At 39.3% G+C, this 17,958-nt stretch overlaps 1 long non-coding RNA gene across 1 annotated transcript; it reads right to left on the bottom strand.

Moving 5' to 3' along the window:
* Positions 1–1,282: 1,282 nt before the first annotated feature.
* On the bottom strand, positions 1,283–1,895 carry LOC112723905 (uncharacterized). The gene is made up of 3 exons (XR_003163226.3): positions 1,621–1,895; positions 1,468–1,548; positions 1,283–1,388 (listed from the first exon to the last, which is right to left on the bottom strand). It is a non-coding gene; the product is annotated as an uncharacterized lncRNA (long non-coding RNA).
* Between the last annotated feature and the right edge of the window lie 16,063 nt (positions 1,896–17,958).

Here is a 17,958-nt window from a genome sequence, read left to right as displayed (position 1 = left end):
CAAGTTCGTACACATACATGCAGCAAACAAATCTTACTTTTCTTGTTTTGTTACCACTTTTGATTCTTCAAAATGAAAATAAAAACACACACATGATCAAACAACAACACGGTTTCTCATCATCATCCACTTCTTCAATTTTGCCATTGATGATTGATCATAAGAAAAAGGGGAGGAAAAAAGCAACAATGAACAATCAATTGAGAAGAACAGAATCTGTAAAATTAAAACAATAGAATGGTATCAACATGCTCCTCTGATCACTCAAACACCTCAATCTTGTTTCTCAACTCCACACTCATCACACAATGGTATCAATATTTTAATGAAAATAACTAGCATGCGTGCGTGTTTTTCTTGTAATCAATTTTTCGAAAAAAAAAACTGAATTCTATAATCTTTTTGGAACAAGGATCGAAGCATCATGGAAAGAAAGAAAACCAACGGAATCAACTACAATTAGTTTCAAATTTAGAACATAAAATTGCAGTTTTTTTGCTAACAGTTTTTAGAGTTTTTATGAAACTATAGTTTCTCATAGTAGATTGATCAGATTCTTGGTGATATGATATAGATATAGCTAAGAAGATCAAGAGATACAGAAGAAAGACAAAGTGAAAAGCTCGTGTGCGTGTAATAAACCTTATTCCAAATTCTTTGTATAGGGAATCCTTATCCCCAATTTGTATTATCTTCTCATCTTAATGAAATTATCTCTTTTTTTCCAATCCAAAAAGAAAGCAAAAAATGCAAGACCTAGAAAGCTTCATCTTATCCAAGTTCATAACAATACATCTTAGCCACTCATTCGAATCACAAGAGGGCAATGATCAAGTACTATGTCATCATATTTGTTATTACATCTCCATATAATTTATAAATTTAAACCAATGTCTTGTACTTTACATGATAAAGTTATCAATTAAACAAAAGATGCAGATTAGAGAATGCAAAGTTCCTCAATTTCTCCTGTGGAGGAGAGATGCAAACCAAAGAAACACATTCTTGGGTACTTAAAAAAACAGGAACAAGATGCAATAGAGATGCAAACCAAGGAAAGTCATCCCTATAATAATGATAACGACCCTTTTTTGATTTATCTACTCTAACTATCACTTTCAATGCAAAGCACCCATTAAATCAAAAAAACGGGTACCTTCTAATTCCAATCACTCAAGAGCAGCAATTAACCCTACTAAAAGACAGTTAAAATCAAATTTTTTTTTGCAAAATTCTAACCAAGAATGAAAAAAGCAAGAAAAGATCAGAGTGTCAGGACTAACCAGTGACGGGGAGAGGTCGTGATGGGAACTGCGCGACTAGACAGGAGAGAGTATGAGTTTCAGGAATTGTGGATGACAGAGGAAAGCTCGAAAGATTGGGGGTTTCTGCAAATTTGGGGAATTCGATTAATGGTTGTAACAGGACAAGGGGAATGGCCAAATTGAATTGTGATCAAATGCTCACCTGGGTGGGTTCTTCCGCTGATGAATCGGGGCTCTGCGCCTGCTCGTTTGGCGCGCTACCAAAAACACAAGACGCGGATTTCTGAACAATTGGGGGGAATCAAATGCTGGAAGTACGAAACGGGGGGAATTGAAACAATGAATTGAAACCTACTTAGCTGCGTTTCTTGAGGTAATCGCCAGGTATTGTTGCGAAACGAAGGGCGGGCATGTTGCGCGCCTCTGCTCCTGCTTCTCTTCGCGCCAAGAAGGCTTGCCAAATCGAGCGGGCCTGAGGATATATACCCCGAATGAGCGGCGATTTTCACTGCTGGGCCGCTATCTAGGGGTGTTTTGCGGCCTCGGTAAAGACCGCCACTCACCTGCGCCGCTATCCTTCGAATGAGCAGCGGTTATGGCCAATGCCACTATTTTGTCGCAGCTATCGTCCGCCTCTGCCGTAGTGATAAAATATACGGCAATAGAGATCCATTAATTGAGTATGTAAGTGATTTAGTTACTTCGAAAGAGGGGGTAGGACAAAGTGAAAATAGACCAGCCTTTTTCTCAAGAAGTAAGGGATAAATTTTTAAAAACTCCACTCAATCTTATTAATAGAGATGATGAATTAATCTAACCTGATAGAGCGGATGGAAATATGAAATTGAAACATGCTATCACATGGCTAGAAAGGAAATGAGGGAACGTGAACCTAATTGGCATCCACTAGTATCGATTTGAAAGGCAATGGAGGGAGTTATGGTAGATTCAAGCTCCTAAAAAATTAAAATATTTTTATGGAAAGTTGTCTAAGGTATAATTCCAGTAAATCAAAATTTATACAAGAGAAAAATTGTTAGGCAACCAACCTGCCAAATTTGTAAAAATGAGATAGAGAGCACAGAACATGTTATTTTGTTATGTCTATGGACTCAGGCAGTGTGGTTCGTTGCACAAATTCAACTAATACCCACAAAAGATTCAATTACTTCATTTGGAAGGTGGTTAAAAGAGTGTATAAAGAAGATTAGAGATAATGTCAAGGAAGATCAGGAACAATGGATTAGCAAATTGACGTTCCTGATTTGGGAGGTTTGGAAGTCAAGGAACCATGCAATTTATCAAAGCAACAAAATTAAGCCAAGAGCAACAATTATCAGAGAAGAAATAATGGACAAGGAATACACACAAGCAATCATGGATGAGCAAACAATAATGTAGACGGAAGCAAAAGTTAAAAGATGACATGTTACCTAAAATCCTCCTCCACAACCATGGATGAAAATGAATGTTGATGCACCCTATAAAGCAATAATGGGTGAGGCAGTGGTGGCTGTAGTTGACAAGGACGGAAAAGGAAAAATGGTTGTAAGAACGACATCAAAAATTGTCGCAACTTCAAGCCTAGAAGTAGAAGTAACAATTATTTTGGATAAAAATCCAGGAATGAACAAGATTCTAGTTGCGTCAGATAACTCTCTGGCAGTGAAGTCATTGAAGGCAGGGAGAAGAGTGGTCAAAATAGACCTAGTGTGCGAATTTGTGACTCGCACAACTGAACTGGCAAATACACCGGGTCGTCCAAGTAATACCTCAGGTGAGTGAGGGTCGAATCTCACAAGGATTGCCGGATTGAGCAAGTTGTGGTTATCCTGCAGATCTTAGTCAGGCGAATAGAAAGGTAGTTTTGATTGTTGTAGGCGCATAAACAAACAATAATGAAAGTGATAAATGAACAAGATAAAGACAGTAATTAGCAGTCAGTTAAGGCTTTGGAGATGCTTTTTCTTCTGGATTAACATGTCATACTCACTACTCCAATGATGAATGATTCCTTCAATAGCAAGGCTGTAAGTGATTAAGCCATTGGTCGTGGTCATTAATTTCCTCCGGTCCAGACCAAACATCCGAACGGACTAGATCAATCTGGGAGAGGGTGAAGCGCGCGCAATTCAATCTCTTTGATGATCCTACTTAAAACGCCAGCGACAAGGTCGGATCTTCCGGATCAGACACTGATGCTCTTATGGTTCTAGCCCTTAGAGCCACAGGAACCTCAATTGCCCCTGACTAACGAGGTTATATGTCACATACCCCAATTAGTCCAGATAATTCGGTTAGAACCCGTGATGCACCCTCAAGCTGTAGTTCAATACTATCTGGGTCAGGACTCATAAGAAACTCATGTAGAATCGAGATTCATTAGTATGAAGAACAATAATGCATCATAGAATAGAATCAAACACAGATTGAAGTAGAAAAGTAATTGCATTAATCTATAGGAATCAGTAGAGCCCCTAACCTTAACTTAGGAGGTTTAGTTGCTCAAACTGTACAGAGAAACTTAGGTGTGTCTAATGGTATCTATCCTCCCTCGAAGGTGTGCCTAATTCCTAAGTGTTCTCCTCCTTAAATAGGAGATGCTAACCCTAAAAGATGTTATTTAAAATTAAAATTACAAAGATATGTGAAACTAAGCTAAGGAGTGCTAAAATCTACTTCTAGGCTCACTTGGTGAGTGTTTGGGATGAGCTTGGCATCCAACTTGAGGGAGTGGGCATTGAACGCCCACTAGGGAGTGTCCATGCTGCTTCCTTGCTCCCTTTGTGGCGTTGAACGCCAGTTTGGGCGTTCAACTTGGGAGGTTGGTCCTTCTTGGGCGTTGAACGCCAGAAAAAGGGTAGTTTGGGCGTTCAACATCCATTTTGGGCAGAGCAATCTGAAAAAAAGTATAAACCATTATATAGGGCTGGAAAGCTCTGGAAGTTAGCTTTCTGACGCCATTGAGAACGCGTCAATTGTATCTCTGTAGCTCCAAAAATGCTCATTTGAATGCACGGAGGTTAGATTCTGACAGCATCTGCTATGCTTTCCTTGCCTTTGAATCAAACTTTGCCAAAACTTGCCAAAATCACCCAAAATCCACCTAAAATCATAGGAAAAATACAAAAGCTCTAATTAGCATCCAAAAAGTAGATTTTGCTTTAAAACCTACTAAAACATAATAAAACTTAACAAAATATACTGAAAACAATAAGAAAATGACATCAAAAAGTGTATAAAATATCTGCTCATCAAGACCCTATACTCAAGGATATCATCCAACTGAAGGGAGATGATAGTGGGATTAGATTTACCTGGGTAGTGATAAATCCCGATTTCGTGATTTATCTTGTGCTTATTTTGGGGGATTTTACCACTTTTTCTCACATTTATTCAATAAAATAGCATGGTTTTGTAATTCTCCCTTGAATTGTGCTTAAATGTGAAAACATGCTTTTTAGGCCCTAAAATTGGTAATTTTGATTCATTTTAATTCCATTCGATGCCTTGACGTGTGCGTTGAGTGATTTCAGGTTTATAAGGCAAGTATTGGATGGAAGAAATGAGTAGAAAAGCATATAAAGGGGAGAATGCATGAAGAAACAAAGATTGGGAATGCATCAAAGAACGCGCACGCGCACGAGGCGCGCACGCGCACGAGGCGCGCACGCGCAAAAGTGGTCTCGCCTATAGACGCGCACGCGTACATACCGAATCCGCGCGGATGAAGATTTTGTCAATTGACGCGCACGCGCACATGGCGCGTATGCGCCAATACTCTTACATGACCCACTTAAACACAAAACGCTGGGGGCGATTTCTGAGCTGCCCAGGCCCAAATCTAACTTGTTTCTGAGTGTATTTCATGCAGAATTGAAGTCCAAACAAAGAGGGAGCAATTGTTTGTAACTTAGCATCATGTAGGTTAGTTTCTAGAGAGAGAAGCTCCCTCTTCTCTCTAGAATTAGGGTTCTTAGGATATTTCCATCTTAGATCTAGGTTTAATTCATGCTTTGATTTACTTTTCCTTTTGTAATTCTTCTTCTTCTACTCTTCTTCTTTCTAGTTTTGCATTTAATTCATGTAATTCTCTACTTTTATGTTGATGCATTTGTGTTCTTCCATTTTCAATTCAATGCAATTTATGATTTATGTTCCTTTATTATTGATTTGATTTTGTTATTGTTTAATTCCTAGCAATTGAGTAGTGTAGAATTACATTCCTTGCAATTTACTATGTTTTCCTTTTATGCCTTCCAAGTGTTTGATAAAATGCTTGGTTGGATTTTAGTATAGATTTTATTCCTATTGGCTTTGGTAGAGTAATTAGTGACGCTTAAGTTATCTAATTCCTTTGTAGATTGATAATTAGAAGTTGCAAATTGATTTGGATACCACTAAAGCTAGTCTTTCCCTTGGGAGTTGGCTAGGACTTGTGGAATCAAGTTAATTCATCCACTTGACTTTCCTCCATGGTTAGAGGTTAACTAAGTGGTAGCAATGGACAATTGTGGTCACAATTGAGGAGGATAACTAGGATAGGACTTCTAATTCTTATTCCTTGTCAAGAGCTTTTCTAGTTGTTAGTTTATTTTTATTGCTATTTACATTTCATGTCTCTTATCAAAACCCTAAAACATGCTCCATAACCAATAATAAGGCACTTTATTGTAATTCCTAGGGAGAACGACTCGAGGTTAAATACTTCGGTTTATAAATTTAGAGGTTTGTTACTTGTGACAACCAAAAATTTTGTATGAAGGGGCTATTGTTGGTTTAGAAACTATATATGCAACGAGGTTTCATTTGAGAAATTCTAAACCACACAAAAGTCTGTTCATCAAAATGGCGCCGTTGCCGGGGACTTGCAATGGTGTTTTGTTATTGGTTATTATATATATGTGAATATTGTGAATAGCTTGATTTTTGGATTGCTTGTTAGTTTTTGCTAGTTTTAGGACTTTGTTTCATTATTTCTTGTTAGCTTTTTTTTCTTATTTTCACTTTACACTATGAATTCTCACTTTGGCTATGAGTGTGATTACAACTATGTTGCAGGAAATGGGAACTTCAATAAAGATGTGCATCAAGGATGGGATAACCAAAGGTGGGAGGAGCCATATGCATATGATCAATCCTCTTGGCAATAACCTCCACCAATGCACTATGAAGAAGAGCCATTCTATGATGCATACCAATCCAATGGTTATGGTGAATCCCCTTGTGACTTCCAAAAACCACTACCATACACCTATGAGCTATATCCTCAACTTAGCCATCAACTATACTCACAAGCCACCTTTCACCAACCATCTTTATATGACCCTAATCCATATCCATCCTACCAACAACCATATGAGCCATATGAACCACATGTAGAGCCACCAACATTCCAACATCAACATTTTCAAGAGCCACCCCCTCCATATTATTACCAAGATGAACCACCTCCAATGTATGAAAATTTCCAACCACAAGATGAATACTACTTTCCACCACAACCTCGCATGGAAGAATATTCATGCCCTTCAATCCAAGAGCCATATGATCCTACTCATGATATCCAAGAGGAGCAAGAGTCAAAGGATCGTTTCAAGGAGACATTGGAACAATTCCAAGCAACCATGGAGTGTGTTGTGCAACAAATGGAAAGAAGGGAAAATATTAGACCACCACAACTCTACCAAGAAGAACCACCTTCCGACTCTGAATCCTTCCCCCAAATTGATGAACCCTTCCATTCACCCCAACCTCCAATGGATGATATCTTTAATGTTCTTGTTCAAGAACAAGAGGAGATGAAAAGGGATGTAGAACAATTCAAGGCTGCCTTGGATGAGGTGGTAAACCGGTTGGCATCCCAATGCTTGAACACTCAAGGAACTCCCATGGCTACATGTGGAGAATCAAATGAAGAGCATAACATGAAGGAGAGATTAGTGGAGAATCAGGGAAGTTGCTTTGTATTGGAACAATTGGAGGAAGCCATAATTGTTGATGTAGAGGAAGAAATGGTTGAAGACTTAGGAGATGCGGAACCTCCTTGGGAACATAGAGTTGAAGAAAACCCCTCCAAGATGATTGAAATTGATGCTAGGGAGGAAAGTGCACACCTTCCAAGGCATATTCCATATGAAGCCTTGGATGGGATAAAGCAAGAATTGAGTTCCCATGGTGAGGAAGAGCAAGCACCAAGTCTTAGTGGTGAAGAATCCTTTGAATATGAAGAACCTTCCCCCATTGGATTTGAAAGCAATGTGGAGGTAAATCTCTCTCGTCCTCCCATTTATGATTTGAGTAAGGAAAAAGGTTTAGATAAAATTGTTGAACAAATGATTGAAATTAAGAGATCTTGTGAAGAGGTGGAAGTCCTTAGAAAAAGGAGGATGGGAATTGAATACGCCTTGTCAAGACCCTTGGAATCACCTTTGCCTAGGTTGCCGTTGATGAGCGGATATTTTATATGCTTTTTGGGGTTAATTTCATATAGTTTTTAGTATGATTTGGTTAGTTTTTAGTATATTTTCATTAGTTTTTTGGCAAAATTTATATTTCTGGACTTTACTATGAGTTTGTGTGTTTTTCTGTAATTTCAGGTATTTTCTGGCTGAAATTGAGGGAGCTGAGCAAAAATCTGATTCAGGCTGAAAAAGGACTGCTGATACTGTTGGATTCTGACCTCTCTGCACTCGGAATGGATGTTCTGGAGCTACAGAAGTCCAATTGGCGCGCTTCCAATTGCGTTGGAAAGTAGACATCCAGGGCTTTCCAGCAATATATGATAGTCCATACTTTGCTCAAGGATAGATGACGTAAACTGGCGTTCAACGCCAGTTTCATGTTGCAGTCTGGCGTCCAGCGCCAGAAACAGGTTACAAGTTGGAGTTCAACGCCAAAAACAGGTTACAACCTGGCGTTGAACGCCCAAAACAGCCCAGGCACGTGAGAAGCTTAAGTCTCAGCCCCAGCACACACCAAGCGGGCCCCAGAAGTGAATTTATGCACTATCTATCATAGTTTACTCATTTTCTGTAAACCTAGGTTACTAGTTTAGTATTTAAACAACTTTTAGAGATTTATTTTGTATCTCATGACATTTTTAGATCTGAACTTTGTACTTTTTGACGGCATGAGTCTCTAAACTCCATTGTTGGGGGTGAGGAGCTCTGCTGTGTTTCGATGAATTAATGCAATTACTTCTGTTTTCTATTCAAACACGCTTGTTCCTATCTAAGATGTTCATTCGTGCTTCATTATGATGAATGTGATGATCTATGACACTCATCACCATTCTCAACCTATGAACGTGTGCCTGACAACCACTTCTGTTCTACATTAGATTGAATGAGTATCTCTTAGATTCCTTAATCAGAATCTCCGTGGTATAAGCTAGAATCCATCGGCAGCATCCTTGAGAATCCGGAAAGTCTAAACCTTGTCTGTGGTATTCCGAGTAGGATTCTAGGAGAGGATGACTGTGACAAGCTTCAAACTCGCGAGTGCTGGGCGTAGTGACAGACGCAAAAGGATAGTAAATCCCATTCCGGTATGATTGAGAACCTACAGATGATTAGCCGTGCGGTGACAGCGCACCTGGACCATTTTCATTGAGAGTAAGGATGGTAGCCATTGACAAAGGTGATCCACCAGCACACAGCTTGCCATAGGAGGGACGTGCATGCGTGAAGAAGAAGGCAGAGAGAAAGCAGAGATTCAAAAGACAAAGCATCTCCAAAACTCCAACATATTCTCCATTACTGCATAACAAGTATTTATTTCATGCCCTTTTATTCCTTGCAATTCAATTTGATAAGTGAATTGTTTTCTTGACTAAGAGTTACAAGGTAACCATAGATTGCTTCAAGCCAACAATCTCCGTGGGATTCAACCCTTACTCACGTAAGGTATTACTTGGACGACCCAGTGCACTTGCTGGTTAGTTGTGTGAATTTGTGAAAAGATAGTATTATTGACATTGACATGTAACAAATTCGTGCACCATGTTTTTGGCGCCGTTGCCGAGGATTGTTCATGTTTGGACAACTCACGGTTTATTTTGTTGCTTAGATTAGAAAAAAAATTTCTTTTAAAATTTTTGAAATTTGTGTTCTTTGTTCTTCCTTCATCTGCAAGTTGTTCTTGTTTATTTTTCTTGTTTGATCTTTAGTTTTTCTTTTTCTGTTTCTTTTCTTGTTTTTCGTGTGGCTTTTCAAAACATTAGTTTTCAAAAAAAATTATTCTCAGTTATAAAATATATATATATATATACTTCTTCAAAACAAGTGTTACATTTACTGCCCAATTGGCTAGAGCGTTGGTCTATGTTCTTGGTAATTGGGTATCTTCTTATTAAAATCTTTTTTTTTCAAAAATAATTTTTCTTTGATTAAATCTTGTGCCAAACTTTAATTTTGGTGTTTTTTTGTTAATCTTTCTATAATTTTTGAAAATTTTAGTTTGGTTTGCTAAAAATTTTAAGTTTGGTGTTCTACCTTCATGTTCTTGTGGTTCTTGTGATTCTTCAAAGTGTTCTTGAGTTTTCCTTATGTCTTGATCTTAAAATTTTTAAGTTTGGTGTTCCTTGGTGTTTTCCCTCCAAAATTTTTGAAAACAAGGAGCATTAGATCTAAAAAAATTTTAAATCTTGTGCTATTTTATTGTTTTTCTCTTTCCTTATTAAATTAAAAAAAAAATATCTTTTCTAACTGTTTTCAAGCTAATGTTTCGAAATTCTTCATAAAAATTTAGATTTCAATTTCAAAAATTTTATCTTATCATATCTTAGTTGTCAAGTTTTTAAAAAAATCATATCTTTTTCAAAACCTCCTAACCACTTATTCTCTCTCTTCATTTTTTTGAAAATCCTCATAAAATATTTTCAATTTTTTTATTTTATTATAGTTTTTATTTTATTTTATTTTATTATTTCGAATTTTTTTATATAATAAAATAAATAAAATAAAGCCACATCATCTCCCTTTCTCCATCATAGATCTAAGTAAAAATGAACAGTCTAGAAGGACTCTGGGGTCATATGCTAACCCCACTACTGCTTCATATGGGAGTAGTATCTGTATACCCTCCATCAGAGTCAGTAGCTTTGAGTTGAATCCTCAGCTCGTTATCATGGTGCAACAAAGTTGCCAGTATTCCGGTCTTCCACAGGAAGAACCTACAGAGTTTCTGGCACAGTTTTTACAAATTGCTGACACAGTACATGATAAGGAAGTAGATCAGGATGTCTACAGACTATTACTGTTTCTATTTGCTGTAAAAGACCAAGCTAAGAGGTGGTTAAATAACCAACCTAAGGCTAGCATAAGGACATGGAAACAACTGGAAAAAAAATTTCTGAATCAATATTTCCCTCCAAAAAGGATGACACAGCTAAGGCTGGACATCCAAGGCTTTAAACAAGGAGATAATGAATCTCTTTATGATGCCTGGGAGAGATACAGAGAGATGCTAAGAAAATGCCCCTCTGAAATATTTTCAGAGTGGGTTCAGTTAGACATCTTCTATTATGGGCTTACAGAAAGAGCTCAGATTTCTCTAGATTACTCAGCTGGTGGATCTATCCACATGAGAAAGACAATTGAAGAAGCTCAAGAGCTCATTGATACAGTTGCCAGAAATCAGCATCTGTACCTAAGCAGTGAACCTTCTATGAAAGAAGAGGCTAGAATAGTGACTGAACTGAGTCCTACAGAACAAGCTACTGAATTCAATCAGCAATTGGATTTTCTAACAAAACAGTTAGCCGAATTCAAAGAGAGACTACAAGAGATAAGAATGGCTAATATAAATATGGAAGTATAATTAAAGCAAACAAAGCAGCAGCTGTCAAAACAAATAACAGAAGAATGCCAAGCAGTTCAATTGAGAAGTGGGAAAACATTAGATTCCCCACCTCAAGATAGCAGGAAGCCAAGAAATGAGCAAATTACCCAAAATCCATCTGAGGACATTAAGAGCCCGGAGAGGAATAATTCTGGCAATCAAACGCCAGAAATTGGGTGGAAAGATGGCGTTGAACGCCCAAACCATGCTCAGTCCTGGCGTTCAACGCCAGAAACAAGCAAGGAATTGGCGTTGAATGCCCAAAAGAAGCACAGTTCTGGCGTTCAAACACCAGGAACAAGTAAGGAGTTGGCGTCCAACGCCACTCCAGCTTCTGACTCTGGCAATCAAATGCCAGTGAGGGATCAGACAGACACCAGTGCTGATAACAACCCCTCTAAAAAGGCTTCTCTAACCACCTCTGTAGGAAGTAAACCTGCAGGAACTAAGGTTGAGGAATACAAAGCCAAGATACCTTATCCTCAAAAACTCCACAAAGAGGAGCAGGATAAGCAATTTGCTCGCTTTGCAGACTATCTTCGGACTCTTGAAATAAAGATTCCATTTGCAGAGGCACTTGAGCAAATACCTTCTTATGCCAAGTTCATGAAAGAGATCTTGAGTCATAAGAAGGATTGGAGAGAAACTGAAAGAGTTCTCCTCACTGAAGAATGTAGTGCAGTCATTCTGAAAAGCTTCCCAGAAAAGCTTAAGGATCCCGGGAGCTTTCTGATACCATGCACACTAGAGGGTAATTGCACCAAGACAGCTTTATGTGATCTTGGAGCAAGCATCAATCTAATACCTGCATCCACTATCAGAAATCTTGGTTTAACTGAAGAAGTCAAACCAACCCGGATATGTCTCCAACTTGCTGATGGCTCCATTAAATACCCATCAGGTGTGATTGAAGACATGATTGCCAGGGTTGGGCCATTCGCCTTTCCCACTGACTTTGTAGTGCTGGAAATGGAGGAGCACAAGAGTGCTACTCTCATCCTAGGAAGACCTTTCCTAGCAACTGGACAAACTCTCATTGATGTCCAAAAGGGGGAAGTCACCCTGAGAGTCAATGAGGATGAGTTTAAGTTGAATGCTGTCAATGCCAGGCAGCATCCAGACACACCAAAAAACTGCATGAAAGTTGATCTTATTGACTCTCTAGTAAAGGAGATCAACATGGCTGAGAGTCTTGAATCAGAGTTGGAAGATATCTTTAAAGATATTCAGCCTGATCTTGAGGATTCAGAGGAATTGAAAGAGCCTCTGAAATTTCCTCAGGAAGAGGAAAAACCTCCTAAACCCGAGCTCAAACCATTACCACCATCCCTGAAATATGCATTTCTGGGAGAAGGGGACACTTTTCCAGTAATCATAAGCTCTGCTTTAAATCCACAGGAAGAGGAAGCACTAATTCAAGTGCTAAAGACACACAAGACAGCTCTTGGGTGGTCCATAGGTGACATTAAGGGCATAAGCCCAGCTAGATGCATGCACAAGATCTTATTGGAGGATAATGCTAAGCCAGTGGTTCAACCACAGAGGCAGCTAAATCCAGCCATGAAGGAAGTGGTGCAGAAAGAGGTCATCAAATTACTGGAGGCTGGGATTATTTATCCTATTTCTGATAGCCCCTGGGTAAGCCCTGTCCAAGTTGTCCCCAAAAAGGGAGGCATGACAGTGGTTCATAATGAAAAAAATGAATTGGTTCCTACAAGAACAGTTACAGGGTGGCGCATGTGTATTGACTACAGAAGGCTCAATACAGCCACCAGAAAGGATCATTTTCCTTTACCATTCATAGACCAGATGCTAGAAAGACTAGCAGGTCATGATTATTACTGTTTTTTGGATGGCTATTCAGGCTACAACCAAATTACAGTAGATCCCCAAGATCAAGAGAAAACAGCAGTCACATGTCCATCTGGAGTGTTTGCTTACAGAAGGATGCCATTTGGGCTGTGTAATGCACCTGCAACCTTTCAGAGATGCATGCTCTCTATTTTCTCTGATATGGTGGAAAAATTTCTGGAAGTCTTCATGGATGACTTCTCAGTATATGGAGACTCATTCAGCTCTTATCTTGATCACCTGACACTGGTTTTGGAAAGATGCCAAGAGACCAACCTGGTTTTAAACTGGGAAAAATGTCATTTTATGGTGACTGAAGGGATTGTCCTTGGGCATAAAATTTCAAACAAGGGAATAGAGGTGGATCAAGCTAAAATAGAGATAATTGAAAAATTACCACCACCTGCCAATGTTAAGGCAATCAGAAGCTTTCTGGGGCTTGTAGGATTCTATAGGAGGTTTATAAAGGATTTTTCAAAAATTGCAAAACCTCTAAGCAACCTGCTAGCTGCTGACACGCCATTTTTGTTTGACACAGAGTGCCTGCAAGCGTTTGAAACTCTGAAAGCTAAGCTGGTCACAACACCAGTTATCTCTGCACCAAACTAGACATTACCATTCGAATTAATGTGTGATACTAGTGATCACGCCATTGGTGCAGTACTAGGGTAGAGGCATGACAAACTTCTGCATGTCATTTATTATGCTAGCCGTGTTTTAAATGATGCCCAGAAAAATTACACAACCACAGAAAAGGAATTGCTTGCAGTGGTCTATGCCATTGACAAGTTTAGATCATACTTAGTAGGATCAAAAGTGATTGTGTACACTGACCATGCTGCTCTTAAATATCTACTTATAAAGCAGGATTCAAAACCCAGGCTTATAAGATGGGTATTGCTTCTGCAAGAGTTTGATATAGAAATAAGAGACAGAAAAGGGACAGAAAACTAAGTGGCTGATCATCTGTCCCGAATAGAGCCAGTAGAAGGGACGCCCTATCCCTCTATTGAGATCTGTGAAACCTTTTCAGATGAGCATTTGTTCGCCATTCAGGAAACACCATGGTTTGCAGATATTGCAAACTATAAAGCTGCAAGGTTCATACCCAAGGCGTACAGCAGGCAACAAAAGAAAAAATTAATTTCTGATGCAAAATACTACTTGTGGGATGAACCTTATCTCTTTAAGAGATGTGCAGACGGAATAATCTGTAGGTGTGTGCCTAGAGAAGAAGCACAGAGCATCTTATGGCATTGCCATGGGTCACAATATGGAGGTCATTTCGGAGGTGAGCGAACAGCCACCAAGGTCCTCCAATGTGGTTTCTACTGGCCTACACTCTACAGAGATTCCCGAGAGTTTGTACGTAACTGTGACAGTTGCCAGAGAGCTGGTAACTTGCCTCATAGTTACGCCATGCCTCAACAAGGAATCTTGGAGATTGAGTTGTTTGATGTATGGGGAATTGATTTCATAAGGCCTTTCCCACCATCATACTCAAACACTTATATTCTGGTGGCAGTTGACTATGTATCAAAATGGGTAGAGGCCATTGCCACACCCACCAATCATACTAAAATAGTGCTGAAGTTCCTCCAGAAACATATATTCAGCAGGTTTGGTGTCCCTAGGGTACTAATCAGTGATGGGGGCACTCACTTCTGCAACAAACAGCTTTACTCTGCCATGGTCCGGTATGGGATTTGCCACAAGGTGGCGACTCTATATCATCCACAGACAAATGGGCAAACTGAAGTTTCTAACAGAGAACTAAAAAGAATCCTGGAACGGACTGTAAGTACCCGTAGAAAGGATTGGGCACGAAGCTTAGATGATGCTCTGTGGGCTTACAGAACAGCATTCAAGACTCCTATAGGGACCTCCCCGTACCAACTTGTGTATGGTAAGGCTTGTCACCTGCCCATGGAACTGGAACATAAGGCCTACTGGGCAACCAGATTCCTAAACTTTGATGCCAAACTAGCTGGAGAAAAAAGATTGCTCCAGCTGAATGAGCTAGAGGAATTCAGATTCACTGCTTTTGAAAATGCCAAGCTTTATAAAGAGAAATCTAAAAGGTGGCATGACAGAAAGCTGTCATCTAGAATCTTTGAACCAGGACAAAAGGTTCTGTTGTTTAACTCTAGGTTCAGGCTATTCCCCGGGAAACTGAAATCCCGGTGGAGGGGACCATATATGATTACAAGTGTATCACCATATGGTTATGTGGAGCTTCAAGACATTGATTCTGATAAGAAGTTCATTGTTAATGGACAGAGAATCAAGCACTATCTTGAAGGCAATGTTGAGCAAGAGTGCTCAAGGCTGAAGCTAGATTAAAAGCTTAGCAAGGTCCAGCTAAAGACAATAAAGAAGCGCTTGCTGGGAGGCAACCCAGCCATTGGGAAGACTTTTTCTGTTATTTTGTCCTATTCTTGATTTTATTTGTTTATATAAAGTTCGTTGCTACAAAGGTAAAGAGTCAATTGTATAAGTTCACAGGGTTATAGAAGGATTCAGCACACAAAAATAGAGAAAGAGAGCTCACTGGCAAGAAAACGCCAGTAAAAGTCTGTTTTGGGCATTCAACGCCCAAAAGAAGCATCCACTGGGCGTTGAACACCAGTAAGGATAGCTATCTGGCTGTTAAACGCCAGAAAGAAGCTCCTTCTGGGCGTTTAACGCCAGATTTACAACGTCCTGGGCGTTCAAAAAAACACCCAGTGACAAAGGAGTTCCTGGCGTTCAACGCCATAAAGAAACAACAGCTGGGCGTTGAACGCCCAGGAGAAGCAGCATTTGGGCGTTAAACGCCCAAAACATGCAGCATTTGGGCGTTTAACGCCAGGATGGAGGGGAGGAGGTAAATTTATTTTTACTTCATATTTTTCATTTTAATTTTAATTTTCATGTTTCAATTCATGATTTCTTGCATAAACATGTTACAAACCCTGATTTCTAAAATTCCTAATTTCTAAAAACCCTACTTTAAAAATATCAAATGTATCTTAATCCATAAACACAAATTCTTTTTCAATCCAATCCAACTCTTTTTCAAATTTTCCAAAACAAATCTATATTTTTTTTCCTTCTAAAATCTTTTCAACTCATCATTATCTTTTTGAAATCTCCACATTATCTTTTTCAAAATCCAGATTTATCTTTTTCAAATATCTTTCATATCTTTTCAATTTTAAATCACATCTTTTCATATCAGATTTATTTTTTAATCATATCTTCTATCTTATCTTTTTAAAATTTTCGAAAACCCCCTCTCCCTTTTAAAGCCACATTCGGCCTCCCTCCTCTCATCCACCATTCAACACTAGCTCTCCTTCTATCCCTCTCCTTTCTTTTCTTTTGCTTGAGGATAAGTGATGAGCGGATAATTTATACGCTTTTTGACATTGTTTTTAGTATGTTTTTAGTAGGATCTAGTTACTTTTAGGGATGTTTTCATTAGTTTTTATGTTAAATTCACATTTCTGGACTTTACTATGATTTTGTGTGTTTTTCTGTGATTTTAGGTATTTTCTGGCAGAAATTGAGGGACTTGAGCAGAAATCAGATTCAGAGGTTGAAGAAGGACTGCTGATGCTATTGGATTCTGACCTCCCTGGACTCAAAGTGGATTTTCTGGAGCTACAGAACTCGAAATGGCGAGCTTCCAATTGCATTGGAAAGTAGACATCCAGGGCTTTCCAGAAATATATAATAGTCCATATTTTGGCCAAGAATAGACGACGTAAACTGGCGTTCAACGCCAGCTTTCTACCCAAATCTGGCGTCCAGCGCCAGAAAAGGAGCCAAAACCAGAGTTGAACGCCCAAACTGGCACAAAAACTGGCGTTCAACTCCAAGAAGGACCTCTACACGTGCAACACTCAGGCTCAGCCCAAACACACACCAAGTGGGCCCAGGAAGTGGATTTATGCATCAATTACCTACTCATGTAAACCCTAGTAGCTAGTTTATTATAAATAGGACCTTTTACTATTGTATTAGGAATCTTTGGTCTCAGTTGTAATCCATTGTTCATCTTAGGAGACTATTGATCACATTTTAGGGGGCTGGCCATCTCGGCCATGCCTGAACCTTTACTTATGTATTTTCATACGGTAGAGTTTCTACACTCCATAGATTAAGGTGTGGAGCTCTGCTGTTCCTCAAAGATTAATGCAAAATACTACTATTTTCTATTCAATTCTTCTTATTTCTCTTCTAAGATATCCATTCGCACGCAAGAACGTGATGAAGGTGATGATTATGTGTGACGCTCATCATCCTTCTCCCTTATGAACGCGTGCCTGACAAACACTTCCGTTCTACATGAAGTAAGCTAGAATGAATATCTCTCAGATCTCCTAACCAGAATCTTCGTGGCGTAAGCTAGAATGATGGCGGCATTCAAGAGAATCCGGAAGGTCTAAACCTTGTCTGTGGTATTCCGAGTAGGATTCAATGATTGGATGACTGTGACGAGCTCCTAACTCGCGATTGCAGGGCGTTAGTGACAGACGCAAAAGGATAGTAAATCCTATTCCAGCATGATCGAGAACCGACAGATGAATAGCCGTGCCGTGACAGGGTGCGTGAGCATATTATTCACTGAGAGGATAAGATGAAGCCATTGGCAAGGGTGATGCCTCCAGACGATTAGCCGTGCCGTGACAGGGCATTGGATCATTTTCCCGAGAGATGACCGAAAGTAGCCATTGACAATGGTGATGTATCACATAAAGCCAGCCATGGAAAGGAGTAAGACTGATTGGATGAAGATAGCAGGAAAGCAGAGGTTCAGAGGAACGAAAAGCATCTCCATTCGCTTATCTGAAATTCCTACCAATGATTTACATAAGTATCTCTATCCCTATTCTATTAATTATTATTCGAAAACTCCATAATCATTTTATATCCGCCTGACTGAGATTTACAAGGTGACCATAGCTTGCTTCATACCAACAATCTCCGTGGGATTCGACCCTTACTCACGTAA

Source organism: Arachis hypogaea, chromosome 11, assembly GCF_003086295.3.
Source record: "Arachis hypogaea cultivar Tifrunner chromosome 11, arahy.Tifrunner.gnm2.J5K5, whole genome shotgun sequence".
In the NCBI taxonomy this organism is placed as follows: domain Eukaryota; kingdom Viridiplantae; phylum Streptophyta; class Magnoliopsida; order Fabales; family Fabaceae; genus Arachis; species Arachis hypogaea.
Note: the sequence above shows the minus strand (reverse complement) of the source record. Positions and strands in the feature narration are given on the sequence as shown.